Source organism: Dermacentor albipictus, chromosome 7, assembly GCF_038994185.2.
Source record: "Dermacentor albipictus isolate Rhodes 1998 colony chromosome 7, USDA_Dalb.pri_finalv2, whole genome shotgun sequence".
Lineage (NCBI taxonomy): Eukaryota > Metazoa > Arthropoda > Arachnida > Ixodida > Ixodidae > Dermacentor > Dermacentor albipictus.
This window is the reverse complement of record NC_091827.1, coordinates 82,881,637-82,907,856: the sequence shown is the minus strand read 5'-3', so window position 1 is coordinate 82,907,856 and position 26,220 is coordinate 82,881,637. Positions and strand designations below refer to the sequence as shown.

Below are 26,220 nucleotides of genomic sequence, written 5' to 3'. Positions count from 1 at the left end.
CTGGCGTTTTGCGTGCCAAAACCACGATTTGATTATGAGGAATGCCGTAGTGGGCGACTCCGTACAGGGGATCTTTAACGTGCTCCCAATGCAAGGGACAAGGGCGTTTTCGCATTCCGCCCCAATCGAAATGCGGGCGCCGCAGCCGGGATACATCATCCATGGACCTTATGCTTAGCAGCGCAACACCACAGTCGCTAAGCCACACCGGCGGGTACATTGCAATTTCAACCACAGCGACTTTCCCCTATGCGTTCCACGGCGTCATTCTATTACTTTATATGGTTGTGATCTACACCTAGATCGATATTTCACAATTACTGCTCGGAGTTGGAGGCGATGGAACTCAGTACCCGCGAACCTAGTCAGAATAACCGAGACATTCTTCTTCTATAATGTTTTGCTGACGCATGTTAGTGTTGTCAACTACGTAAAGAATGGTATATGCGCAAATAATTGTATTTGCTTCTTGTTGTGCTGCCTGAGTTTATAAACGAAGCTTAATTTCCTTGGCTCAATCGTTCGTGCGCGCTCTGCAGGGGCCGTGCTCTTAAACGATCCACTTATGCGATAGTATCGCTTCGGCGAGAGTCGCGTTCAATAAATAAACCGGCTGCTTATCTGTGGCTACAGCATGCACCACTAACACGCGCTCTCGAACGCTTCACAGCGCACGAGGGAGCGTATCTTGAGATTGCAGAGCGGCTCAGCTGTGTGGTATTCGAGTGTAATGGCTGCTGTAAGAGTTCTGCGCACTGACTACGGTTGGCGACGGCCACTTTGTGTAAAATAAATTGAAAAATGAAGTGGTAATGGTTTATTTTTATTATTTAATTGCGCCACAACTCACGCGGTTGTGAAACACATTTTTTTATGACTGATAAAGCGAGACGCTGTTTCTGTGCCTGTGTGTCAGATATCGTGCACCGCCAGAGCAGCATCGTCTGAATTTTCTCTGCTGCACTTCGCCACAAACCGGTCACCACTAACCACGCGAGCAACGCCTGGTTCATGGTGCCACTGCCGGCTGTTCCAAGACACCGTCACCGAAAATTGTCGCTTACACAGGGCAACACAATGCAATAGCCAATCAATCGTCAACAAATATCGCTGCGCAAAACTACCTGCAATGCACCATCAAAAGATACTATAAACTACCAATGCTCTTGTCTTTAATACACTACATCACCAGGCCACCGCGACAAGACGCGGTTGTACACTCAATATATGCCAGGAGCGCTGAACAACACCGTGACGTCAAATTGACGTAGGCCGGAACTACTAGATGACGCTACTTTTCCGGTTTTGCTAATGCAGCCAATCAGCGCGAAACGTTGGCTGATGCGTGGCTAAGGCGATAGTATCGCCGTAGTAGATCATTTCAGAATACGACCACAGCTCCTTTTCTTTTTCTTTCTTTTATTAGATGTGAAATGCAAACAGTATATGAGTTCGATTATGCAAGCTAGGCCGCTGTGATTGTTCGTTAGCACGATCACCAGTCTGCCTCAGATGAGGTTATTTTTATCGCCCTTGTACGGTTACGCGCACGACAGCGATGGTACGAAATCGTAAATATCCGAGGAGCTAAAATTATTAGATAGTTTTATTTCAGCTCATAGTAACCACTGCCTTGCATAAAGCTGACAATAAAGCGAAGAGCGAAAGGAAATATATTAGCCGCCTTTCAACTCAGTGTTATGACGTCATCCGTCTAAAGATTGCGGTGTCACATATCATACTGCGTAATGCTACATTTTAGCTTTCCGTTTGAAGCAGCTAATCAAAGTACAAAAACGCATGACTTAATCGGTTTGCCGTAGTGACATCAGAACCACCACACATAAAAAGAGCGTCTCTGGTCGCGTAACCACTAAGCGAGAGTCATACGATTATCGCAATTATCATAATGCAGTTATCGTAATATAAAGTGCTTGACGCGATATGATACGAGTGCACGTTAACGGTTCTTTTTTCTACTGCTGAGTGAGGTTCGCGGCATCCCGTTCATATATCGTAGTACCACAGAGTTTTTGGAGGGAGCAACACACCGTGTAGGCTAACTAACAGGTGATATTTACGTCTCACTGCGACCACTTCGTATATATAGCGAGGTAAACTGCTTTTTTGTGATCTTCTCGAAACATGAGGGGGTAATATATTGATGTGAATATGGCGACGGGAGTGTTCGACAGTCACACATCGCGCGCTCGACACGGCCATCTTAATAGAGGGCAAAGTTAAGACGAAAGCGCAACGCGAAATTCTTTTGTACACCGTCAGAAAATGCAGACCAGCATTGATGACCGTGCTACTGCCACGGAAGAAGCAGCCTTTAAAGTTATTCACGTCGTATACGCACAGGTAAAGACGTAGCGCCTAGCAGACGACGCGCGGCGCCATCCACACTATTCGTTGTTCAGCCAGTGCCAGCCAGGTTGCGACGTACTCTGCTCAATCTCGCGGCCGACAGCGAGAGTACAAAGCACATTCTATTTTCCAACGCAGGGGTGGCGGGCAGAAACCGGCCCATCTGAAAGCCCACATTTCGAAAGCTATCATATGCCTCACTTTTCGGACAAGCTATGTGCCAGCGAGGCTGTGCACGTGAGCCAATTTACTCATTTTCTTATGGGCGTTCGTTATCAACGATGAGAGATGCTTCATCGTAGCCTCATTGCAGCCTGTTTGGCAAAAAGAGGTTGGGTGGCCGCAAAGAAGTTCAGCGCTGGTCCTGTGCTATACCTTGCCCGTAAGTTTTTTGGTGCTGTTGATATTAGGCAGCACTGGTCCTGTGCTCTTTCTTGTCTGTGTATTTTTTGGCGCTGCTGAAAATGAACGAAGAAGACCCGTCTCAACAGTAGCTCTACCACACTTGACATTGTCACTACTGAACGAAGCATATGAAGAAAGAACGCACATTTACAAAGACGTAGCTGTCTTACCCACCAGCTGAACAGGCACAGTTATCATCTCGCCTTTACAATTCCCAATGAAGTTGAATGTGCCCCACATAAGGACCTCTACAAAAAATGATTTGCCGCTGTACTTGCTGTCGATAACTACATCGCACACGAAAAACCTCGAAAGCGGGTCGTGTTTTGTGGCTTAAAGGCAGCCCTTGAGAGCCAGCAGTTGGCCTTACAGCGCAAGTCTCATGGACAACTGGTGTTTGAGACTAGAGAAGCTCTTTATCACGTCCTCGTAAGAGGACATGGCATAATTTTAAGTTGCTTTCGGGCACTGTGACATTTTCACTAATCACCTTGTTGATGGTGCCGCCCGGTTGTCCCATCAACAAATCCTGAAAGTTCCTGTCAAAGACAGACGCTGCGGGTGTACTTCGTTTGCTTGCTCAAACCAAGACTCAAACTTCTTGGGAGACCCTGATTTTCTGTAGCTGTCGCCTCCATCGGCTTGATGCTAAATTGAAGTGGGAGATTCCATTGCTCTTCTCCTACCGTGTTGCAACTTTACTGCGTCGCCTCTTGTTAGGGATGATATTATTAATGGAATGTCGGACACACCTATCTGTCACTTGTGGAGCCTATGAGAGAGAGACAACGAGACGTTATTCCAGCACTGCAGCTCAAACTCAACTTTACTTCTTCGGTCTCAAGCGCCAGCTAAGCTCCCGTGCTGCTCGTGACCTCGCCTGACCTCGTCTTCTTTCCTAAAGCGATAGCGTGAATGTCGCTGGCGCTACATAGCTCCCCCGCTAGAGCACACCATGGGCCACGAACGATAGCAGCAGCTCCATGAAACTCGGCTGACTGAAGCAGCGTGACCACCAACCAGAAAGGAGGCGTCCGGAGCTGAATCGAGGGACGCGACTGCGGGAGTCGTTGCGCACTAGGCTGGCTTCAGCCGGTCAAGTGCGGTGGTGTCAGGTTTACCAGGAATTTTGGCGATGTATGTGGAGTCGCTTCTCTCCAGTTCCGGGACAGGTCCGAGATTGTGTGGGTGGAGCGCAGGCCGAAAGGGTCCGTAGCGCATGAGGACATGGGTTACGTTATCTAGGTAAGCGGAAACGGGAGGTGAGCGTGCTGTAACTGGGCGTGGCGGACAGGGTTTTCGAACCCGGAGGAGGCTGTGGAAGAAGGTGCACATATGCGTGAGTATACAGATTAGCCGAGTGTGATTGGGGTCAGAAGAAGTCGCTGGCTAGATGGGGCGTAATACGGTAGACAAGCTCCGCGCTTGTGCACCCGATGTCCAACTTCAAGGCGCACCAGATACCCAAAAGAATCAGTGGTAGACGTTGAACTCTTTGCGATGGCACGCCATAAGAAATCAACGTTGGTTTGAGATGTTAATGAAAGCGTTCCACGAGGTCATTAGTTTGGGGATGGTAGGCGGCCGTGCGCAGACGAATTGTGCCAAGGAATCGCAGGAGCTGTTGAAACAGAGCGGAGTCGAATTGCTATCCAGTGTCAGTAATCATTTTGGTAGGGCATCCGAAGCTGGTAACCCATGTTGTAACAAAAGCTGCCGTGACTGTTGTTGCGGAGCTGTCTCGAAGTGGTGTTGCTACTGATCAATGGGTAAACCTGTCGACAGAGGTGAGCAGGTAGCGAAATCACTGACACGGGGGTAGTGATTCACTATGTAAATGTACACAAGGTCGAAACGATTATGAGGCTGGAGAGAGTGGCGTGCCGGGGAAAGAGGATACCTATGCACGTTTGCACATAGGCAAGATACATGAACGAACCCAGCCCCGTACATCGGCGTTCATCTGGGGCCATATGTAGTACAATGAGATAAGGCGTTCTGTGGCACGAAGGCCGGGGTGAGCGAGCTGGTGTATTGTGTCGAAAAGCTGCTTGCGTAACGTGCTGGGGACAAATGGTCGCGATGTGCCTGTAGAAATGTGGAAGACGAGTGTGACACTGTCAAACAGGATATCGACCAACCGCAGTACTGTTTTCAATTAGCGCAGTTGAGGGAGCCCGGAATGAATGGCTTGATGTGCGGCGAGTGTCTGCACATCAAGTGGCGCAGGACTAGCAGGTGATGTCAGGGCGCTCACATGGCTCAGGGTGTCAGCAACAAGCACATTCTGCTTGCCGCTGACGTGTCGGATGTCGGTGGATAATTCCGATATCAACGAGAGATCGCACATTTCTCGCGGCGTCTGTGTCAGTAACACTCTGGAAACCGCATACGTCAAAGGCTTGTGATCAGTGAAGATGGTAAAGGGTTGGCCCTCAACAATATGGCGCGAGTGACGTATGGCGAGGTTAACTCCAAGCAACTCTCGACCGAAATTGCTGTAGCAATCTTGGGTCGGAATGAGTTTCTTGGAGAAAAAGGCCAGGGGTCTCCATGAATTATCAATTCGCTGCTGAATAACCGCTCCCACGGCATTGCTGGACGCGTCCGTCATGAGGGCCAGTAATGCCGTGGCGTTAGGATGTACAAGAAGTGCGGTGTTTCCGAGTGCGCCCTTGATGCTGCCGGTGTTTCCGAGTGCGCCTGGACGCTGCCGCTGAAGGCGTCTTCAGCGGCAGCGTCCCAATGCTGCAAGGACGTCTTGTTCTTGTTGGTAAGGGGGTGATTCGGAGGCGCTACTATGACAGCATGGTTTCTAATAAATCGGTGGTATAATTTAACAATGCGGAAGAACTGTCGCAGATTCGTGATGGCTGTGGGCTTTGGGACTGAACTGCCCTTGGTGATGGCGAGGCGAGCGTGACTGTCGTCGGGTAGGCAGCGGCAGGCGCTGTTGAGCCAGATAATATTCAATATCGTGGGGAGGTTGGCCAGGTCGGGGTGGCGGCTAATAGGCGGAAAAGCCCCGTAACCCGAGATCTCAGCATGGGCCTTGGCGGTACAAATGATCTGCCTCACCGCAGTAGAAGCACAGTTGACGGCGGTCTGTTGTGCGCCAAACATCACACTTCCGAGGGGTCATGCTTCGATCGTCGGTGTAATGCACTGGCTGCTGCGGCTGAAGCACAACAGGAGAAGCGGCTGGTAGAAACGCTGGAGGCGTGCGTCGTTCTGCGATGTATTGTACCGGTTGGACTGGTGAAAGGGCAATCGGAAAAGTGAGGTGAACAAACAGTGGGGGCGGCGAAGCCAGTGAAGCACGGAGTCTCAGGACTTCTGCGTAGGTCTCACGGCGGTGTTCAGTCGGCGGAGGTGCAGTGTTAGCCAGAGGAAAGCTGGACCGGAGCGCTTGGTGTACTTCATCTTTTACAACATTGGCAATGGAACTAACCGTGGCTTGTGACGCACCGTAAATATTCTGCATTCCTTCTCGCAGAATGATGTGGATGAGTTATCGGAGGTTGTCATTCCAGCTTCGGGTTGCTGTGAAGATATCGGAATTGAATGATGATTTCACTTGGCCCTTGTAGAAGTTCTATAGCTGTTCAAGCATCCTTTATATACTTACAGCCTCAGAAAAAAAATTCGGCGGGAGTCTTCGGAGGCCTCCGAACAAGACTAGCGAAGAGCTCTTCCTTCACTCTTCGCATCAGGTGACGGAACTTCTTGTCCCGCGGTCATTCCAGAGTCTGCTCGTGTGAAGAGGCGCGTCTTGTCTTCGACAAACACAGTGGCACTTTCATTGGGAAGCTGGACGCGGGCCTACCCGCCATGGTCGCTCAGTAGCTATGCTGTTGGGCTGCTGCGCACGAGGTCGCGGGATTGAATCCCGGCCACGGTGGCCGCATTTCGATGGGGGCGAAATGCGAAAACACCTGTCTACTTAGATTTAGGTGCACGTTAAAGAACCCCTCTATTTGGGGTTTTACGTGCCAAAACCACTTTCTGATTATGAGGCACGCCGTAGTGGAGGACTCCGGAAATTTTGACCACCTGGGGTTCTTTAACGTGCACCTAAATCTAAGCACACGGGTGTTTTCGCATTTCGCCCCCATCTAAATGCGGCCGCCGTGCCCGGGATTCGATCCCGCGACCTCGTGCTCAGCAGCCCAACACCATAGCCACTGAGCAACCACGGCGGGTTGTTAAAGAACCCCAGGTGGTCAAAATTTCTGGAGTCCTCCACTACGGCGTGCCTCATAATCAGAAAGTGGGTTTGGCTCGTAAAACCCCATAATTTTTTTTCGGATGTGGGCCTGGATAGTTCGCTCTGCTCGTTCGTGCGATCAGCAGTGGTGTTGGTGTCTAGTAGCTGACGGCAGAACTCAGGCCACGTGGTCACTTGCTCCTCATGGGGTTGGAACCACGCACGCGCGCCGTCCTCAAGGCATAAAGAGACATTTCTAAGTTTAGTGGCGCCATCCTATTCATTGTATTCGGCCACTCGCTCAAAGTCGGTCATTCAATCTTCGACTTCTTCAAACACGTCACCATAGAACTACTTTGGAACCCTTGGGTTCTGAAGTGTGTACCGGGTCGTCATCACATGCCAGTGGAGGTGGTTGGGACCGCTGTGTTGTCTTCTGGAGGGATTCACCTGACCCTGCGGCTGGCCCGCTCGATGGTTCCGCTCCCAGGAGGGGTCTGTGGCATGAGTTAGAAATAACCAGCACCTGCGCCAGTTTGTCACGGGTCTCCAAGGAGGACTGGTGATGTTTATGGCGACAGCTGGCTTCTGAGAAAACGGCGGCGGTAGCACGTGCACTTCTTCCTTTTTGGCCTTCCTGCCTCTTCTTTTGGACTGTCCCCAGTAGTGTAGGTGACAATATATATATATATATATATATATATATATATATATATATATATATATATATATATATATATATATATATATATATATATATATATATATATATATATATATATATATATATATATATATAAAGTACACATAAATACCCAAGAAAGTTGATGGGGAAACGCCGCCGCGGTAGCTCAATTGGTAGAGCATCGCACGCGACATGCGAAGGTTGTGGGTTCGGTTCCCACCTGCGGCAAGTTGTTTTTTCATCCACTTTATTTTCCATTAATTAATCATTACTTTATTTTCATTTATTAAGCACATGCAATTTCCCCTATGTTGTTCTTGGTGTCAGTGTTTGTTGGCTTCTCATTATATGACTATATATATATATATATATATATATATATATATATATATATATATATACAGAACACCGCGTGCTACCGCAGGCGGCCATGAAAAAATCCGTTTTATCTAAAACAAAAAAGAAATTCCGCAGATAGAACTCGCACGGAATTACGGGAATAACGCGGCATTAATAGTGATGAGGATATCATGCCAGATGGAAATATTGCACAATTATTTGATGCGCGCGTGAAATCCCTGGACAAAAATCCGTGGAATCGCTTCAGTGAGATAACATTGGCCTCTGTTTTACAAAGATCGTAGCGCTACAGTAATATCTTGATAGCTTTTTATGAACTCAAAAGCGTCAATGAAATCACGATCGTACACAGTGGCCGAGAAATGAATTTTCTGATGATAAAGCATGCATGCGTAACGTGTTGCGTTTGCAGTTTGGCCAGGAACACTCATTTGGATGTTAACAACTTGTCTCATTGTAAAGCCACTTACAAAAATATCCTGGAAGGCACCCACGTGTTGCTTCATTCGAGTGCCGCCAGTCAAAGCGTCAGGAGCGCGCCGTGTCATGCATACCCTGTCAACGGCACCTTCCCAGAAATTGTTCAACCACATGTCCTCGCGCCCAAAAGCGCTAGGCGAGATCAGTGTGATAATAGCGCTTGAATAGTTTGCGTCTCATCTGCTAGCCTTCAAAACTCACGTTATTCGCGTGCTTCCCGATCAAACGCATAAGAAAGCGAGCAGAAAAAAGATAAAGGAAAGGACAAGACGAATGCCGTGTGAAATTCAACATGCCAGCCTTGCAGCAGCTGTGCAAACTTGTATTGTGTGCACCTTGGCTGCCAGGCTCAATATAACTAAAGTTTTATACCGGAAAAGTATCAGAAGAGCAAAACGTACGTAATCACATGCTCGGCAATGCTTGGCCCGGGTATATTTGTTACAGATGTACACCGTAACTTTGAGTGATCTGCTTCGCGTCAAGATGGGCAGTGTTTTTCTTTATTTTCCAATTACGTGGACGTCCACTGAAAAGTTGAAGTACCGCGACATCATGTGCCCTGCGCTGACATACCTCTAAGCTTCTGAAGTTCTCGTTTTGGGTGACTTTAATGCCAAACACCCCGAGTGGGCTTACCCAAAACCCGACCGCAAGGGCACCAAGTTATGGGAGGTCACGTAAAAGCGAGGTCTTACTATCCTGAAGCAACCACAACAACAATCACGGGTCGGTAAGTGTGTGCACAGACACCACGCCACACCTCTCCTTTTGCAAGGACATACCGGGCGCCCGCCGGCGGAACAAAGACCACATGGTCGGCAGCGATCATTACATTTTGTCGCTTACTTTTGAAATGGCCGCCAGAAGGGCGAAGACGGCCGCCGCCAGCATTACAAAGTGGGATAAAGTCCGTCAGCTACGCGAAGAGACAGCACCTGTCTCCATATCAGATCTCAACGAATGGATCAGGTGGTTGAACCACGACATGGCTTCCATGACATACGAAATAGCAGCGTCTTAAGAGCAGCCATCGACAGATTCCCACCTCCTGCACATGTGGGAAACACGTGAAAGCTTCACGCGCAGATGGCAGCGCCATGTCACAATAATAAGTTGCGACGGCGCATAGCAAAGGTCGAACGGGAGATAGAGGCTCACACCTCTACGTTGGAACGTCACCAGTGGGACTAGATCTGCATCAGCCTCAAAGGCCAGCTGGGCTGCAAGAACATATGACATCTGCTGCGATACCTACTGGATCCCGGCGACACCAAGTCGGTGGCACGCAAGAAGCTGACGCAACTAATACAGGCAGCGACGAGGAGCTGTTGGCGGAGCTCCTCAGCTGGTACGTTAACACCTCAAGACAGAGCAACACGCACATGCCTCACTACGTCGGAGCTCCTAATGAGCAGGTGGATGCTGATATTTCGGAGGCAGAGGTCTGCGAAGCGCTGCACAAGCTGCGCACGACGTCATGCCCGGGCCCCAACGTGGTTACAAACAAGGCGCTGTGTAACCTCGACCCGAAGTCGGTGGGAGCAATAACCGAATATATGAACGAGTGCTGGCGCTTCATCCATTTACTTCCTGATTGGAAACACGCACGGTGGTGTTCATACGAAAGCCGAGAAGAAACTGAACCTAGGTAATCTTCGCTCCATTTACCTCACCTCCTGTCTAGGCAAGCTCACGGAGCACGTAATACTATGTCGCTTACGGGTCTTCGCAGAGGAACACAATCTCAGACCGCCCTCGATGCTTGGTTTTCGAGCCCGCGTGTCTGCCCAAGGCATCCTCCTTCAATTACACCACGACCTCTTGCATCCAGACAGTGGTTCGCGCATGAAAGCTCTACTAAATCTAGACGTCCATAATGCTTTTGACAACGTGCTCCCAGCAGCCGTGCTCAAGAGCTTAGCCGAGTTACAACCTGGCGAACCAACCTACAGCTATATCAGGTGGTTCCTCAGAGACAGGATGGTCGATCTCGTGGTGGGGTACCTGCACTCGCCAGCAATGTACGTCGACGTCGAACACAAGACCTGGGATGCCGTCCTGCCGTACGTATCCTTCGCTTACAACACGGCGGCGCAAGAAACAACACAGATCACGCTGTTCAGGCTGGTTTACGGTAGGAATCGGACGACTAGTCTCGACGCCATGCTGCCGCACGTCAGCGACGAAGAGAATCTTGACGTCGCCACCTATCTCCAGCGCGCCGAAGAAGCCCGACTGCTCGCCCGCCTGCAGATAAAGAACCAGCAGAGGACCGACAGCCCATACTACAACCTTCAACGACGCTACGTTGAATCCCAGCCCGGCGACCATGCTTGGGTTTGGACCCCAATACACCGACGAGGACTGAGCCGGAAGCTTTTACGCCACTATTTGGGACCATACAAGATTATCCGACGCATTGGCGCACTCGACTATGCGGTCGTGCCAGACGGCATTTGGTTATCAGAGTGGCACCGCTCACGACCTGAAGTAGTTCATGTTGTGCGACTTAAGCCGTTCCACGAGCGCTAATGAACTTTGGGGACGTCGCATAGCTGAACTGTGGACTTCTTTTTTGGACTGTGTTACCTTAGAATTTGTTTCTTTGTTTCTTGGTTACTTTGTTTAACAGGTGTCCTTTTTTTTCACCTCCCGTTATGTTTGTAGCATCGGGACGATGCCTTCTGAAAGAGGGGAATTAACACGTGAACTCGTTTATCTTTTACGGGTGAGTGCTTTTACCGTCTAAGAAACATTATCGCTCAGCGCGGGACCCGTCTACATGTATCGGAAGTTTCTAGAATGTTATCGATGCTTCTATCCGCTGTCTGTTGTCGCCGCACCTTGTGTTCTCTGATTGCATGCATGCGCGACGCGAATGGAGTAGAACTTTCTGGAAAGCGCGCAGGACCCCGCGATTACTCTGAAACATTCGAAGACTGATCTATAAAAGCCGACGCGCTTGACTCGCTGATGAGATTTTCGACGATCGCCGACTGTGTTCGCCGTTTTCATTGAGCATTGAGTGTAGCCTGTTTTTCTGGGAACAGGTTCGCCCAATAAAGTTAGTTTCGCCATTTATAGTTTTCTTGCTGTGTCCTCAACCGTGACTAACACGTGACAATACAGTCCGAAAGTTCGTGTAATATTTTCTTTTCTTAATAAGTGGACAAAAACACAAAAGCATTGATATCAGTTATTTTGGGCACAATTTTTAGTACAGACAAATATATTACTTTATGAAAAGATACATATTTTACCTGTCTTGACAGTGCGTACAGTTCAAGAATTCGTTTGCAGCATATTTGTCAATGGCAATGCAGTTATTATTGATGTATTTCATCCCTCGACAAATTCTATAAGGAGGAGTCCAAGCTGCAGCGGGAGCCCCGCTCCGAACTGAATTTTTGGCTACGCCGTGCACTGGGTATGTGGCAGACGAGTACTGCATGGCATTGTTAGCAAAACCTAATTAATTAGCATAAATAATTAATAATCATTAAACTATCAAACAAAGCGTTAACAGAAAAACCATAACACAAAGTTTGGCAGAAAAAAAGCACAAAGAAAAGAAATGATGCACGTCGCTTCAAATGAAAGGTTTGAGTACGGGCTAGTTGGTATTCCATGGTATCAATCGTCACTTACAGCGCATACATAGACGTAGACAAGCGCTGACTTCCAACTGATTTTTATTTGCAGAAACAAACGTACATACCCTAAACACCAAGACAAAAGTGCCCTCTACAAGCAGCAACCCGACATGAGAATGCATTCAGAGATTGTTACCTAAGATGAACGAGAGCGCATGTGCGACCTCAGTTTCTGAATTTCTGAATGCATTCTCATGTCGGGTTGCTGTTTGTAGAGGGCGCTTTTGTGTTGGTGTTTAGGGTATATACGTTCGTTTCTGAAAATAAAAATCAGTTGGAAGTCAGCGCTCGTCCACGTCGTCCTTTTTTTGTCCTCCGTCTATGTATGCGCTGTAAGTGAAGATCGATAGCTTCAAATGCGCCGGGTAAGCGTAAGTGCAGCTGTGACGTTACAGTAGGCGCCCCTCGCCTGACATTCCTAGTAAAGTGTAAATCTTCGATCAAGCATTGGAAGAGGGAAGCGTACGTCATCACACCCTCTTCGATGTTTATATTGAACTGACTTTTATACATAGAGTCGGTCAGAGCAATCTGCTTGACGTGAAAGTGTTCAGTGTGTCTGAATGTGCTTCCCCTGTGCGGTCGCCTTCGTGCGGACAACCGATTAATCTAAAAGTTATCAGTGATTGTCATGACTCCTATGTTTAAAACGTTGCTCACCGGATTGTGTTTCTTCACCTTCGTCTCTGCTACAATACTCTTCTGCGTTTTGCACTGGCACCACACAAGCAAGGCATTGGACATAAAGCCGGGCAAACAAATTTTTCACGGTGCCCTCAGTGCAACCAGGGAAGAGGCTTTTCGCAGGAAATCTGTCAACGATGCATCAGAAATACCAGCAAAACTTTCCGCTGCAAGCACGAATGCCACAGTTCGTCACGCGAATGAAGACTTAATGGAATGCTTTCCAGAAGGTACTATCCCAGCAATGAAAAACTCGACCTGCGTCTGAAAAAAGGGATGGAATGGGATTCACTCTAAGAAAAAAGAGAGTAAAAAGTGAGTCACAGCAACTTGACTCTCTTTTTTCTTCCGAAGACCCACTTTTGCGCGAGTAGAGTCAAAAATAAGAGTCAACATTCCCGCATGGGTCGTTTGACTCTCAATAGCACGCTAAGAGTCATGGAAGATCGCCATTCCTCTGATATTCGAGATGAGTCTGGCGAGAGAAAGATTTAATGCAGGAGAAGAAATACCAGATAAACTCTTCTGTTTTAGGCAGGCCCTCGGGTTCCTGTCCTGGTTGTAATGCCGCCGTGTATCATTCTTTCATCCTTGTCATGTTCTGCAATTACTTCGAACTCTATATATTGATTTTTCTTGACCATGTTTGTTGATACCTCACACGCTTAAGCCATAGCTGGATTCCTATGATAAGGAAGACTTGGATTTGTCACACTGGTTCTGACCATAAGTAAATCTAAAAAAAAGTATTGGCTACTAAAGAGAGCACAGCAAAGAGATAAGTTCAGTAGGTGCAGTCAACAGTGTCGATTGTAAATGTAATCCCGCGACTTAAACTAAATTTCGAAGGTTTAGGTTCCAAAATCAATATCTTGTTATGAGGCGCACGGTAATGGAAAGCTGCAGATTTATTTTCAGCAGCTCGGGTTATTTAACGTGTACGGAATGCACGGTATACGCGCGTTTTCGCATTCTGCCCCCGTTGGAATGCGACTGCCGCGGTTGTGATTGGACCCGTCACCTCGAGCTCAGCAGCGCAACACCAAAGCCACTGGGCTACTGTGCGTTGCGTTCCGCGGCCACAAACAAATATTAACGTACGCAACACTGCTTTGGAACCCCCTGAAAATATAAAAACAAAAATACGGCAGTTTCGCCCCAATGCTGCCTGAACCACTGCACGAACTACTGCTGGAACCAATGTTCGTTGTTTCATCGGCTGAATAAACTGCAGTAAACATTCGCTTACTCCTTAAATTAGGAAGCACTGGGTCACGCGCGTACGTGCATACAACAGATCTCACTCAATGACGGCGAACACTCGCTGTCACAGCGTTGGCTTGACGAAGGGCGCGAACAGAGCGGACAGAACGCTTCTGCTGCCTCTTCCGTCAAAGCGTCTCCGCAAAATTGCGTTATCTGAGCGCCCCCCCCCCTCCCCCCCAGCTTTGCGTCCATCGGAAATTATCACCAAGACAGAGCGAGGGTGGCGCAAGACCGGGCTAGAGCAACGGCTAGAGGAGGAGAAGCGCGCTAAACTAGCGCATCCCGCATCCCTCTCCCGGCTTGCGCGCGTTTTATCACGTGACCTCCTATAGATACTTGGGGCGCCCATCGAGCCCGGCTCAGCCTCGAACACTTCCTTTAACGCGCACAGCCAACGGCGCGGGATAGAATCTTATCGCACTTGACTTTATACGAAAGCTCACGGTAACACCGACAGATATATTTTGACGGTTGTGTCCATATAATTGCTATCGCAAAATTCGCAATAAATAGAAATTTTTACCAAGGACCAACCACACTGCTTCTCCATGTCGTGAGAGAGCGGTGAACGATAGTTCTAGAAAATGTGCTGCTAAATCTCCGCCAAATGACTACGCTCGCATTTGGTGATCGCGGCACACAGTCGCAAGAACTTGTGGAGGAAATGCCGGAGTTCTGGCAGCTTCAGGTGCACTAGATCATTCAGCAACATGGGCGGCTTTGTAGTTCTACCTCACATCAGAGCAAACTGCACTAGACGGAAATCAAGGGCAGCCGCACCGTTATATCTAAGGAAATTAAGGACAATTACGCCGCGTCTTCACACTTCGAGCGTGCTCCGACAGCCCACCGATAGATATTTCAAACGCAACCACGCTCGGACGAGCAAATTTTGCTTCTGCCAAGTGAACGTAGCGGGTATTTCAACACGCGTATTAAATTCATGGCTGTTTCATTCGTGAACATTACTTAAGTGACGTAAAATTATCAGTGAGCAAAACAGTTTTTATTTCAACGCGAGTAAACAAAACCGAAACTAGCGCAACTGTTCTGCTCAGTTGTGCAGCTACAAAATGATCCAAAGCCGAAGCCGTCAATAGCATGACGCCATTTTAAAGTTGCGCTGCATCACGCACGAGTATACATTGTCGTTGAGTGGTTCTGAAATCGCTGCGCTAGGGACGACTGCAACCAAGCGTTGCGACAAGTTACGGTGGGAGCTTCTGTCCGTGCTGTGTGATTGCGACGAGGGGACCGCCGCCAGCAGCAGCGTTTCGCCGATTTCGTCTTTGCCGACATCGAGCAAGTGCGCTCGCCGGAAGCGTCCGAAGTGCTGCGGTTTGCACTGCATCTTTCATTGTGATATGGGAGATCGCAACGGACAGAGACGACCAGATGCATACGAACCACTACCAGCGGGGACCTGTGACCTGTGCCATATTTCTCTTAACGTCTCAGGTAAGCATATCAGCTTTTGTTCCGAGTTTACAAACGGCGCGGACTCGGTCCTTCCGGTATGGCTACATTTTGCGCCACGTTTCTCTTGGCAGTTCACAGACGTTTCTTGGGCATGCGTGCGCGTATGTATGCGAAAATACTACTGGCAGACGGAAGCCTCAGGAGAGCATCTGAAATTATTGCAAAGCTGTACTGCCAGGAGAAACACCGTTCTTAACGACTCCGGTGACGAGTGGCCTGTCGCATCGAAAGATCCGTAGAATATCAAGTACTGTCCTGCGTAACTTGAAGTGTAGATACAATACTAGTACCAGTGTAACTTTCGCTGGCGAAGACAGGTAGTCGAAAAGACAGCTTGTGTATTCTGAAGATTTACTAGCGCTTTAGGTATATTACCGCGAATAATAAAAGCGCTACAACGCTGTATGGCAGTGTCAGGCGATGTGGCAGCACAGATATCTTAAGAGCGGTAAAGCGGCTGCATGCACAAGCGAACAGACACAGCGCTTTAAAAGCGCTGAAACAGAACAAATTTTATGTGCATTTGGCTGTAAGTAGAAAACACAAAATACGTTAGCTGACAATCTAAGCCGATGTATAATGTTATTATTTTTTATGTAATCTTTATTTTCATGGTGGTAAATATTTAAAAGCATGAATTTGCTGCAACCTTTATATAGTAAATCCTACTAGGCGCACAAAACCTGGCTGTGTTATGCACAGAATTTGTGGTATTCCTACTGGATTTTCTATTTTGAGTCCGGTATTTTATGAAAACGAGGGTCTTTTTATTTGTAGTCTTATGTTAGTGCAGATATTTGGCAAGCAGAAATGAATCGATTCCAAGGTGGTACCTCTTGGTGAGCTACATATAAACCCAAGTTTCTCCTGTCTTGGCTATTGTAATGTGCATATAACAATTTTAAGTATATACTGCTGTAGTTGGCTTAGTCGCTGTCGCGTATTTTGTAAAAGTAGAAGGCTATGATTATTTTACTGTTTTCATGCAGAAATACCTTTCTTTGTTGTACCAAGAAACGCTCACAGCATTAAATGAAATGAAGTGTGATGTATTATTCTGCTAATTTAATAAAGGAAATTTCGTCTGCACTGCATCAGAGATTAGTTTACTTTCTTTTACTAAACAATGCGTTATCTCCTCTGCTACGGCTGTTCTGTGTATTTTTGTAATTTTGAAATGTACTTTATTTTAGGTATTCAAGAAATGCCAACATCCAGAAGAAGACGCCATCTTATCCAGCACGTTATTGGTGAGACAGATCGTAGCAGGGACTTTCGCATATCTCATTAGCATAAGATGCTATTTGTTGTAATTTTTGTGTCCACTTTCCTGGCCTTTATTCATTTCAGCATTATTGTGCAAAGGGTAATACTTTTACATCGAGATAGAGTAATTGTCCAAAGGAGAGACATAGCTGGAGGAGACGGCACACATGAGCCTCCTTTGTCCGTATCTCTATGTTGCGCCGTTACTCTGTCATTGTCTACCAACAAGCCCAAGTTCTTCATCAGCTACATTTACTAATTCTCCGTTATTACAATTTCATTGATACAACATTGAAAGTACAGAGGTACACAGGAAGACAGAGACTTGAAATGATGAAGAGCCGTAGAACAAGGAGCATCGCTGGAGCCAATGTTTCGACAAAGAGAAGGAGATAAGTTTTCTTGTCAAAACATTAGCTCCAGTAAAATTTCTTGTTCTATCACTATTTGTGATTAAAAGACAGCATTATTGCTCTTGCTGAAGTATTATGCATTATGGAATAAAAATTGGCAGGGTTAAATGTCAGGAATGTGATATTTCTTGTGTATTTTAATGCTACAGCGAAAGCCAGAAAAACAAGATGTAGAGAACCACGCTGTTACTTGTCACTACCCAGTTTGGCCAGCTTCATCAGAGCGTGCACTTTGTTGCATTATCGACCACTGGAATTCATTAATTGAATTGCTTCGTGATTACTTATATTTAGAGATGCTGAACTTGTTTTAATGCAGCTTAACATAGTGTGTGTAAAAAATATACAATGACATTTTAAGAGGCTTGCAGTTGACTAGCAGATCACTTGATGGTATGAGCTCAGGTTTCCACTGAGCTTCCGTGCACAAATCGGATGTACATTCTCTTTTTTTCATTGCTTGGATTTTCATAAGCATAAATACCATTTCTTCTTTGTCAATGTTCTAGTTGTGTTGTGGGACCTAACTGTTTACATTTATTTGTATTGGTATCCATGTTCCACAGACTGCTTAATTTTTCTTGTAAATTGTGACAAGGTAGGACTAAGAGCATTTGTGCAAATTTGCTGCAGGTACACTCTGGTGGCTCCCGCCCCTGCATCCTACCACCACTGTGTCCTGACTACGTCCACTAGGGAGTTTGAAGCCTTTGGCGGCTCCTGCCGCTGCGTCCTGCCACCACCATGTCCTGACTACGTCCACTAGGGAGTTGGCAGCCTTCGTGATGATGCCAAGCAGGCTGGAAGCCAACAGAAAGATTAATGTAAATACATGTGATTAAGTGGCAACTTTTTGAGTGAAGTGGCTTGTAGCCACTCAGCAATGAAAGAGTTAACTTCAAAGCAGTTTAGACTCCCTGCTATCGGTGCAGGAATGCTCAAGTCCATGCAGTTTGCCTTAGCCGCCAAAAGGCTCTGTGGATTAGACGAAACGCGCTGCAAATTTTGAAACCAGTAGGAGACCACTTGTACATTTTTTTTCTTGCTTAACAAAAAACTGCTTTGATAAAGCTTTAGCAATCTAAAAAGAATACGGTGTACACTCATACATGGTATTGGGCATAAATTTACTAGGACTGCCTCAATAGTAAGTATGCCGATAAACACACCAAAACTGACTTTTTTTGCTAGTTCATCCGCATCTCTGTGCACTGCTGTATAATTTATGTTCCTGAAACCAGTTTTTGCATGCAGCACAACTCCTAAATATGTGGATTACATAAATTTGCAGCTTTTGCTGTAAGCCAGATTCATGAAAATAATGTTAATTGGCCATTTTGTCCATGTTTAATGACCCATAATAAACTGAGCAGTGGCTAATAAGCAGTTCAATTTTTGGTGTAAGGCCTCTTTTTATAGACCCGAAAAATTTGGCCCCTTTAATGAAGGAACCAATTTTTCTGCTATGCCTTTTATGATGCATAGATTGGTGCATTACACAAAATCTCACTTAGTGCTTGCGCCAGTAAAAAAACTTTTTAAGTTAAGTATTTTTTGAAATTAACATTTGCGCTATATTGAAGGGCCTCCAGTTCTTCAAAAAAAATTTCAAGTGGTCGTGTGCCAGGTCGGTACAGCTCGCATGGAATTGCCTACTTACACAAATAGGGAGGGCCATGCCCTCCGTGGTTGCTCAGTGGCTATGGTGTTGGGCTGCTGAGCACAAGGTCGCAGGATTGAACCCCGGCCACGGCGGCCGCATTTCGAGAGGGGCGAAATGCGAAAACACCCGTGTACTTAGATTTAGGTGCACATTAAAGAACCCCAGGTGGTCGAACTTTCCGAAGTCCTCCACTACGGCGTGCCTCATGATAAGAAAGTGGTTTTAGCAAGTAAAACCCTATAATTTAAATTTTTTTAGGGAGGGCCAAGTACACTTGACTTTATGTTAAGATACTATTATTCATCTACAAAAGACAAAATGAAACATTCCATCCTATAAACAGCTCTTAACACTCATTTACACTTTTGCACATCTTTATACCTGAAGTCTGGTGGCTTGTGTCTGTTTTCATTATCTGCTATGTGCCCATGGTAAACTTCAGGTTTGCCCTATGGTGAAGAATATTGTGGTGCTTATAGATATCGATCTGTGTTTTTCAGGTTGCCTCGAAATTTTACCAAAGCCGTACCACACACGGGCCAGGCCTCTTGCAAACGGCGTATAACCAGGCTCAACACATGAGTGTCGAGTGAGTCCGGAGATCAAGGCAACCTGCTGTGCGACCAGCGTGCAACCTTTGGTGACCTCTCTACATGTTCCGCCTATTTCACAGCTGCACCTCAGCTGCAACTTATCCAAACAGCATCACCAACTGTGGTCACTCATCAAACCATGGATGAATGTTAGGGTGGAGTGATTTGAAGAGACATTCTATTTGTCTCTTCAAATTCTTAGCAAATACTTGTGTTATTATAATTAATATGTGTCTTTAGTGCCTAGTTTTTAATGGTTCCTTTCTATTAGAATTCTCACCATCGATTCCTGCTATTACTATAATGTATGTCTTTATGCGCAGTTTTTCGTAGTTCTTTTGTACTTGTGTATGTAATTGATAGATTCATACTTGTTATACAGAAGGCTAAAATGCAAACTTACAGCATTTTTTTCTTTCTTTTGATTATCTACAGCACTGCAAAGTGTTCAAGAAATGTAACCTAACGTGAGCTCTTGTGCAGGAAACATTTAAGAGCAATATAGAGTACTTATTTCAAACACCCATTATTCTTGGAAAAGTCAAGAATATAGGAGCACAAAAAAAAAAATATTAAACTAGAGAAACATAAGTTCCCCTCATAAGTCTGATAATAATGCGACTTCCTTTCACTGCAAAGATACCAGTAATATACTCGCACTCAAGGTTTCAAACAAGAAAGCTATGATGCCCTTTGCATTTCTCGGTGCCCATTTGTCACACTGACGAATGTCAAAGGCATCGTAGGTTATATGCACACATTGGTTGTGTTACACTTTTGAGTATTTCATTTCTCAAACACAAAGGTTTACAGCAGTGCTTTAAATAGCAAGTGCATTTCCTAATTTATTAGTGCAAGAGTAACAGTACAGATCATGTAAAAATTATTCTACAGTCCATGGATGCACGCTTCTGATGACATAGCAGTGACGTGGTCGTGGGATGAATGTCTTTATTTCAGATTTAAATATTGGCTTCCAGGTCTGGGTTAGTCTCGTACTCTGAGTAGTCTAGGTCAAAGTCCATTTACTAGAGAAAGTGAATTAAACTAGAAATTATAAACATCAAAAGATCTTGTTTAGGACACTAATGAGACAATCAGCAAGGTTCTTTGGTTATTCATTTCCAAATTTGTGAGGATATATGTTATGACTGGTTTCAATATTGTGAGTACAAATATTTGTTTATTGTCACACTAGAGTGGGCTGCCCCATTTGTATACAACCCCTTTACAGGCTAAAAATTCCGTGTGTTACCCTATTTACTCGCATAATGATCACACTTTTTTGCAAAAAAAATTGACTCAAATTCAGGGGTGCGGTCATTACACTGGTTAATTTTCCCGCAAAAAGAAAAAAATATATTATCTGGCATTTACTACGGGATGACAACAGGTCAACAAATAGGCGGCTGCTGCTGTATGTAGTGCAGGACACGAAAAAAAATGGTGGCCGGCAGAGCAAGCCGAACGCGCCGAATGCATTTTTCTTCTCGTGAGTACATTACAGTGCATTCAAACAGTTTCTTCCATATTAGTAATGAATAATATTTGCAAGTTTGCGGCAATAACATAGCCATGCCCACTTTGAGGGGACAGAAACAGATGGGCGCACTTAGCTGCCAGTGACATAGGAACACATGCTGCGGAAACTGCGGCATTTGTCTTCACCACTATCCTAACGTGGCACGTTTCCGCTAAGGGTGGGTGAATATCTTAGCTGCGTTACAAACGTCGGCGAATGAATAGGGTACACTTCTAACCTATCAGTGTAAACGTGGCTGCTATCATTGCCGCTCGCGATTTGTTGCGTGCCCACAAGTGCAGATGAGAAGAATCGAAAGACGCCTTTTTTTGTTGTTTTTATTGACCACAACCATTATAAAGCCTACACATAATAAAGGAAAGTTTGGTTGTAGCTTTTTTTTGTCGTAGAAGTGCGGAAAGTGATGAAAGCAATGAAATGGGGCATCTGCTTAAGAAAGTTTTTTGCGTGCAGACTGCTTGGTTTGTCTTGAAGAGTCGTTCGCATAGCAGTCGACAGATGGTAAGCGCGATCATTATTAGCTAGATTTGGCACGTGACACATCGCTGCGGCAAGTTCGGGGTGAAATCATTACGTGGGAAATAAAAAAAATCGAATTAAAACGACAAAATTTAGGGGTGCGATCATTACGCGAGTGCAATCATTATGCGAGTAAATACGGTAATAGGCTGTTTTTGGTTTTGTGCACTCTATGTTAAGGGATGCAAATGGTGACATACAACAGAATGCAAAAATGACTAATGAATTCAAGCAGGGCATGGGGCTTTTTAGGCAGATGCGTGCGTGTGCTATTTATAAAGCTCCCCATGGTATGCCTGAAGGCATTTTCTAACACTTTGGTAGAATACACTGACACCCACTTATTAACTCCTCGAAACAACTTTTTTATATATTTGTACTAGAGATTTGAATATACTGTCATTCATAAAGTGTTTTATTAGATTTGAATTGTCATTTATTTTTGTGTAGCTGCTGTTTTTTAGTTATGTCCTACACAGTGGCAAAATATTTTGGGGGGCACTTTCCTGTGTTTAAAGTTTTCAGAAATAGCTTCATGCTGTATCTTATTTAGCTATTCGTATACTGCAAAGTGGTGATACCTATCCAAACGGCTTGTACAATTACTGGAACTATGCAAGAATATATTAGGCCACATTAAATAATTTTACAGATTGCAATTTCAATTAGATATGAGCATTCTGCATATCTTGAAGAGTACGTATGCCAAATTTCGTTAGTATAGGACAACTATAAGTGCATAAGGTTATTCTCATGCTATTGTGAGAAAATGTTTTTGAAGTATATTCAATAGCTTTTTTTCACAATAGCATGAGAAGTATGCAAGATTAGTAGGCAGGCCTCTCTGCCTGCCTACTAATCTTGCATACTTCTAGTAACTTTACATGCTGTTTGAATAGATATCGGTACTTTGTAGTCTACGAAGAGCTGAGGTAGCTACAGCACACTGCTTTTTGTGAAAATTTAGTACACAAGAAAGTGCCCGCAAAGATCAGTGTATTTTCCCATTGTGTGGGACATAACTCAAGAAGCAGCTAAAGAAATACTAATGACATATATGAAATCTGCATGAAGAACTCTACAATTTGCTCTCTTTCAAAGCCTCTAGTACGAATAATAAGACTGTTTCGAGTAATATTCAATCAGCAAAACATGCCCCTTGCTATAGTGACCTACAACATAGAAACGCAGATTGAATGCAAGTCTTTTTGTTAAAGCGACTCTGGGCTGTCTTCCCAAGGGCTTCTGTTAAACACTGAAATTTCCTGCATTTACCAGAAGTGCAATACTAAAATGTTTGTGGATGTGCAATTGGTATTGGCAAACTAACAGAAAAAAAGACAGTTCTGTGAAATGAGGAATTGACTATAACTTTGTTCGACATTTACATTTTGACTCCATATCTTTGTTTTGTGCTTTGTACTGAGTGTTTCAGCAGTGACTGCCGCTAAAAATTGAACATATCTGCTTCATGACAATGCGACAATTTTCGCTAACAGAAATTTATAGCAGTGGCAGGCATTATAATTACAGTACTCAATAACGTCTAGTTTGTAAGAACTCAGACTAGCACCAGTTCCGAGATACACAACCCAAAAATACATGATCAGATAGGTTTATCTTCCACACAGAATTGTCCCATAAGGCTTACAAAATGTTTTGTGGCTAAGTAATATCTGCAACAGCAAAGCATGTTCCACCAAGTATGGCGATAAATATTTCAGAGCTGTCAGTCTGAGGACTCCTACAAACTAACAATACCTTCAGCACTGACTAGCCTCAATAATAGGATGTCAGCCATTTTGCTGAAATTAATAAAACTTCAATTATTGTGATATTGTTTACGAAAAAATTTGCAATTGTAATGCAGTTCTAGTATCTGTCACTTGTAAATATTTTCCAATTAGTTTTTCAGACTACAATTTTTGGTAATAGAGGTATTCATTGCAGAAAGATCTAGTACATGGCACTTAATAATAAAGGTACTGGTCATTGTAGACTTTCTGTTGCACAGCTGTTTCTTGAAATCTGAAAGGATGTACCCGCCTCCTTATGTTAGCTAGAAACGGAAATCTGTCAGTATGTTTTGTTTAAAATACAGCTGATCAACCCGATAGTTAGGCTGCTTGCCAAATATAAATCATAACAATAATAGTGAAGGACCATAATAACAAAGTGATGCTGACTCATAACTATGCCCAGCTACATCCACGCAGCTGTGCCATACAATGTGCATGTGTTCAGAAGAGCCAAATGCCCCAGAGAGAAAGCAACAGTAACTCATTGTTTGTCATCTTGTTCAAGCAGATTATGCGCTAGCTGTAATTTATGCTCAGTAAATACATAAATCAGTCATGTCAGGTGTCTTACTTTGGGTTGCAAGTTCGAAGTTCTTGTAATCTTGCTTGTTTTTATTTTGTTTCCTTTGTGAGCATGAGTGACTTGGTTGCCTTCGCACATATTCTCAAAACTGTTTCATCACTGAGAATCAGGAAATTTAATTTACATATGAAATTCCCAGTTCCCAGTTACTAATTTGGTAGGCTTTGAGCTTAATTCTCTTAACTTTTATATGTTTAGCTACCAAGTAGTCTTATCGTGCATTGAAACATATCCATGCAATGCAGAGAGGGCACCCAAATTATAAATATCTGTTCTTGCTTTCTACCCTGCTCTGGTGTTTTCAAAACCTAGCATTGGTGCAATGGCCTGTCTGCAGAAAAGTAGTAAAGTGGCTAAATTTAAAGGTCAACAACATAATTAAGATACAAAGCAAAAATATAAGTTCGCAATTGTCCCCCATAACGAGAGTTCTGCTTAGAATTTAAAAAAAAATTGACATCCTGCTGTGGTGTGAGAATTGCTCTGGGTGCCAAGGGGACTACGTAGCACCTGTACTAGTGTATACAAAGCAAAAAAAAAGGTCACTCCAGATTGGAACGGCACTGGAAAGTCAAGCACAGATGCTTTATTTCATGCACCATTAATGTGGCTTATCATCTGCTCCTGTTGTATGGGAATGCATACTTTGGGAAGACAATCCTTCGCACCATTGTTACCTTAGCGGGACACCAGAGAAAGGTAGAAATCGAGAACAGGTATTCACACTTGGTTGCCCACAGTGTGTTATTTGGATGTGTTTCACTCTACAAAAGACTACTGTGGTAGGTAATCATAATGACAAAGACAAAACAAATAAAAGAGGTATGTGTCAGTCATCCGTCCGTGACTTCCAGTGTTTATAGAAACACTTCTTTGTGTATATGTGCCAAGCCGTAGGGAGGCTTTACGTAACTCAGTCATGCTTGCTAAGCTAAAGATTGGAATAAGGAAAATCACAAGAACATTGTATGAGTGATTTAGAGATGTGGCACCTAAAGTAACTTATTCATGTATGTCCTGAGGATAGATTACAGCCAGTGCATAATGTGCTCTTACAGGATGACTTGTGATGAGTAAAAGAAGCCTTCCTCACATCTTCCTCTTTGTTTCTTTTGGATCTTTGTGCACTATGAGTATTGTTACAGCTGCGTGCATGCAGCTGGGTATAGTTTGTTTATGTGTTCTGCTTCCTCTCTTGTCCTCATCATTCATGCGCTATCTTTGCCGTAACAAAATACAGCTGCCTGTGCTACTTATTTTGTCAACGTGTTTGCATTATGGAAAGTTTTGTATTAGCGGTTATTTCGACCTGTGAAATTGTCTGTGTCAGCTATTTTACTTAGTCTTGCAAAAGTATGTTTCTCAACATAAATAAATGATCAGTATAAGTGTTGCTGTATTTATTTTTGTAATTTTGTCAGTTATGAGATTTTTATACACTGTTGCATGTTGTATGACAGAATAAAATTGATGCACAACTTTTTAATGTGTTTTTCAGATCAATTTTCATCTCACGCTAACATGCACAAATTGTGTGGGAAAAAGTGCCAACAAGAGTAACATAAGGTAAGACAGCTGTTTTTACTATTAGACTGGATTATCAATTGCCAACCAGTTGTTTTCAGCAAGCATAGCATAATGCATAGGTAATATAATCTAAGTTGGAATATTGTTTTTATTGCACTTCCTTATATGGGTCTCCTTTATACATAAGTGCAGCCTCTCTTATTTGTTATGTGTAGCTTACTTGCTTAGAATGTTAAGTCGTAAGTTAAGTCTTTTAGAACAGGGAAATAGGTGGAACTTATGAATCTTTTGACATATTATAAGAGGCTTGTGCGGTGGTGAATTAACCTTCTACATGAGTTACATAATATTTTGGGGTCTCATTATGGTTCTGAGTGGCATTGCAGTGTCATGCATATGCAGCTGCAGGCTACATATTGGATATTTATTTAAGACTGTTTTGCTTAGTTGGCTATTGATTCCAGTTTAATGGTAAAGAGAACTGTCTTGCTTTCATAGTGATTCTGTGCTGACTTATACATTTGAATTTTCCAGAAGACAATAACAAAGATTGATGAAATATTAACTTTTTCTTGCTAACCTGCCATGTGATTTTTGTCAAGTTTACTGTGGATTCTTTGTTATCCTATGTTGTCTTTTCATAGTAGTCTTCTTGAGAACTAGCCGTAGTCGTGTGTACTTACAGCAAGAGTTGTTGACACATTTTGAAAAGCGGCTCGACA

At 44.5% G+C, this 26,220-nt stretch overlaps 1 protein-coding gene and 1 long non-coding RNA gene across 3 annotated transcripts in view; both read left to right on the top strand.

Annotated features, from left to right (window-relative positions):
- LOC135907509 (beta-1,4-mannosyl-glycoprotein 4-beta-N-acetylglucosaminyltransferase-like) overlaps positions 1 to 26,220 on the top strand; it is a 70,200-nt gene that overhangs the window by 14,354 nt on the left and 29,626 nt on the right. The window lies entirely within an intron of this gene.
- Positions 15,198 to 25,457, top strand: LOC135908728 (uncharacterized). Of its 2 annotated transcripts, XR_010566400.2 has the most exons (5): positions 15,198 to 15,571; positions 16,786 to 16,842; positions 17,905 to 18,095; positions 19,435 to 22,333; positions 22,405 to 25,457. It is a non-coding gene; the product is annotated as an uncharacterized lncRNA (long non-coding RNA). The 2 variants fall into 2 exon arrangements; XR_010566399.2 differs by having other exon boundaries at positions 15,204 to 15,571; positions 19,435 to 25,457.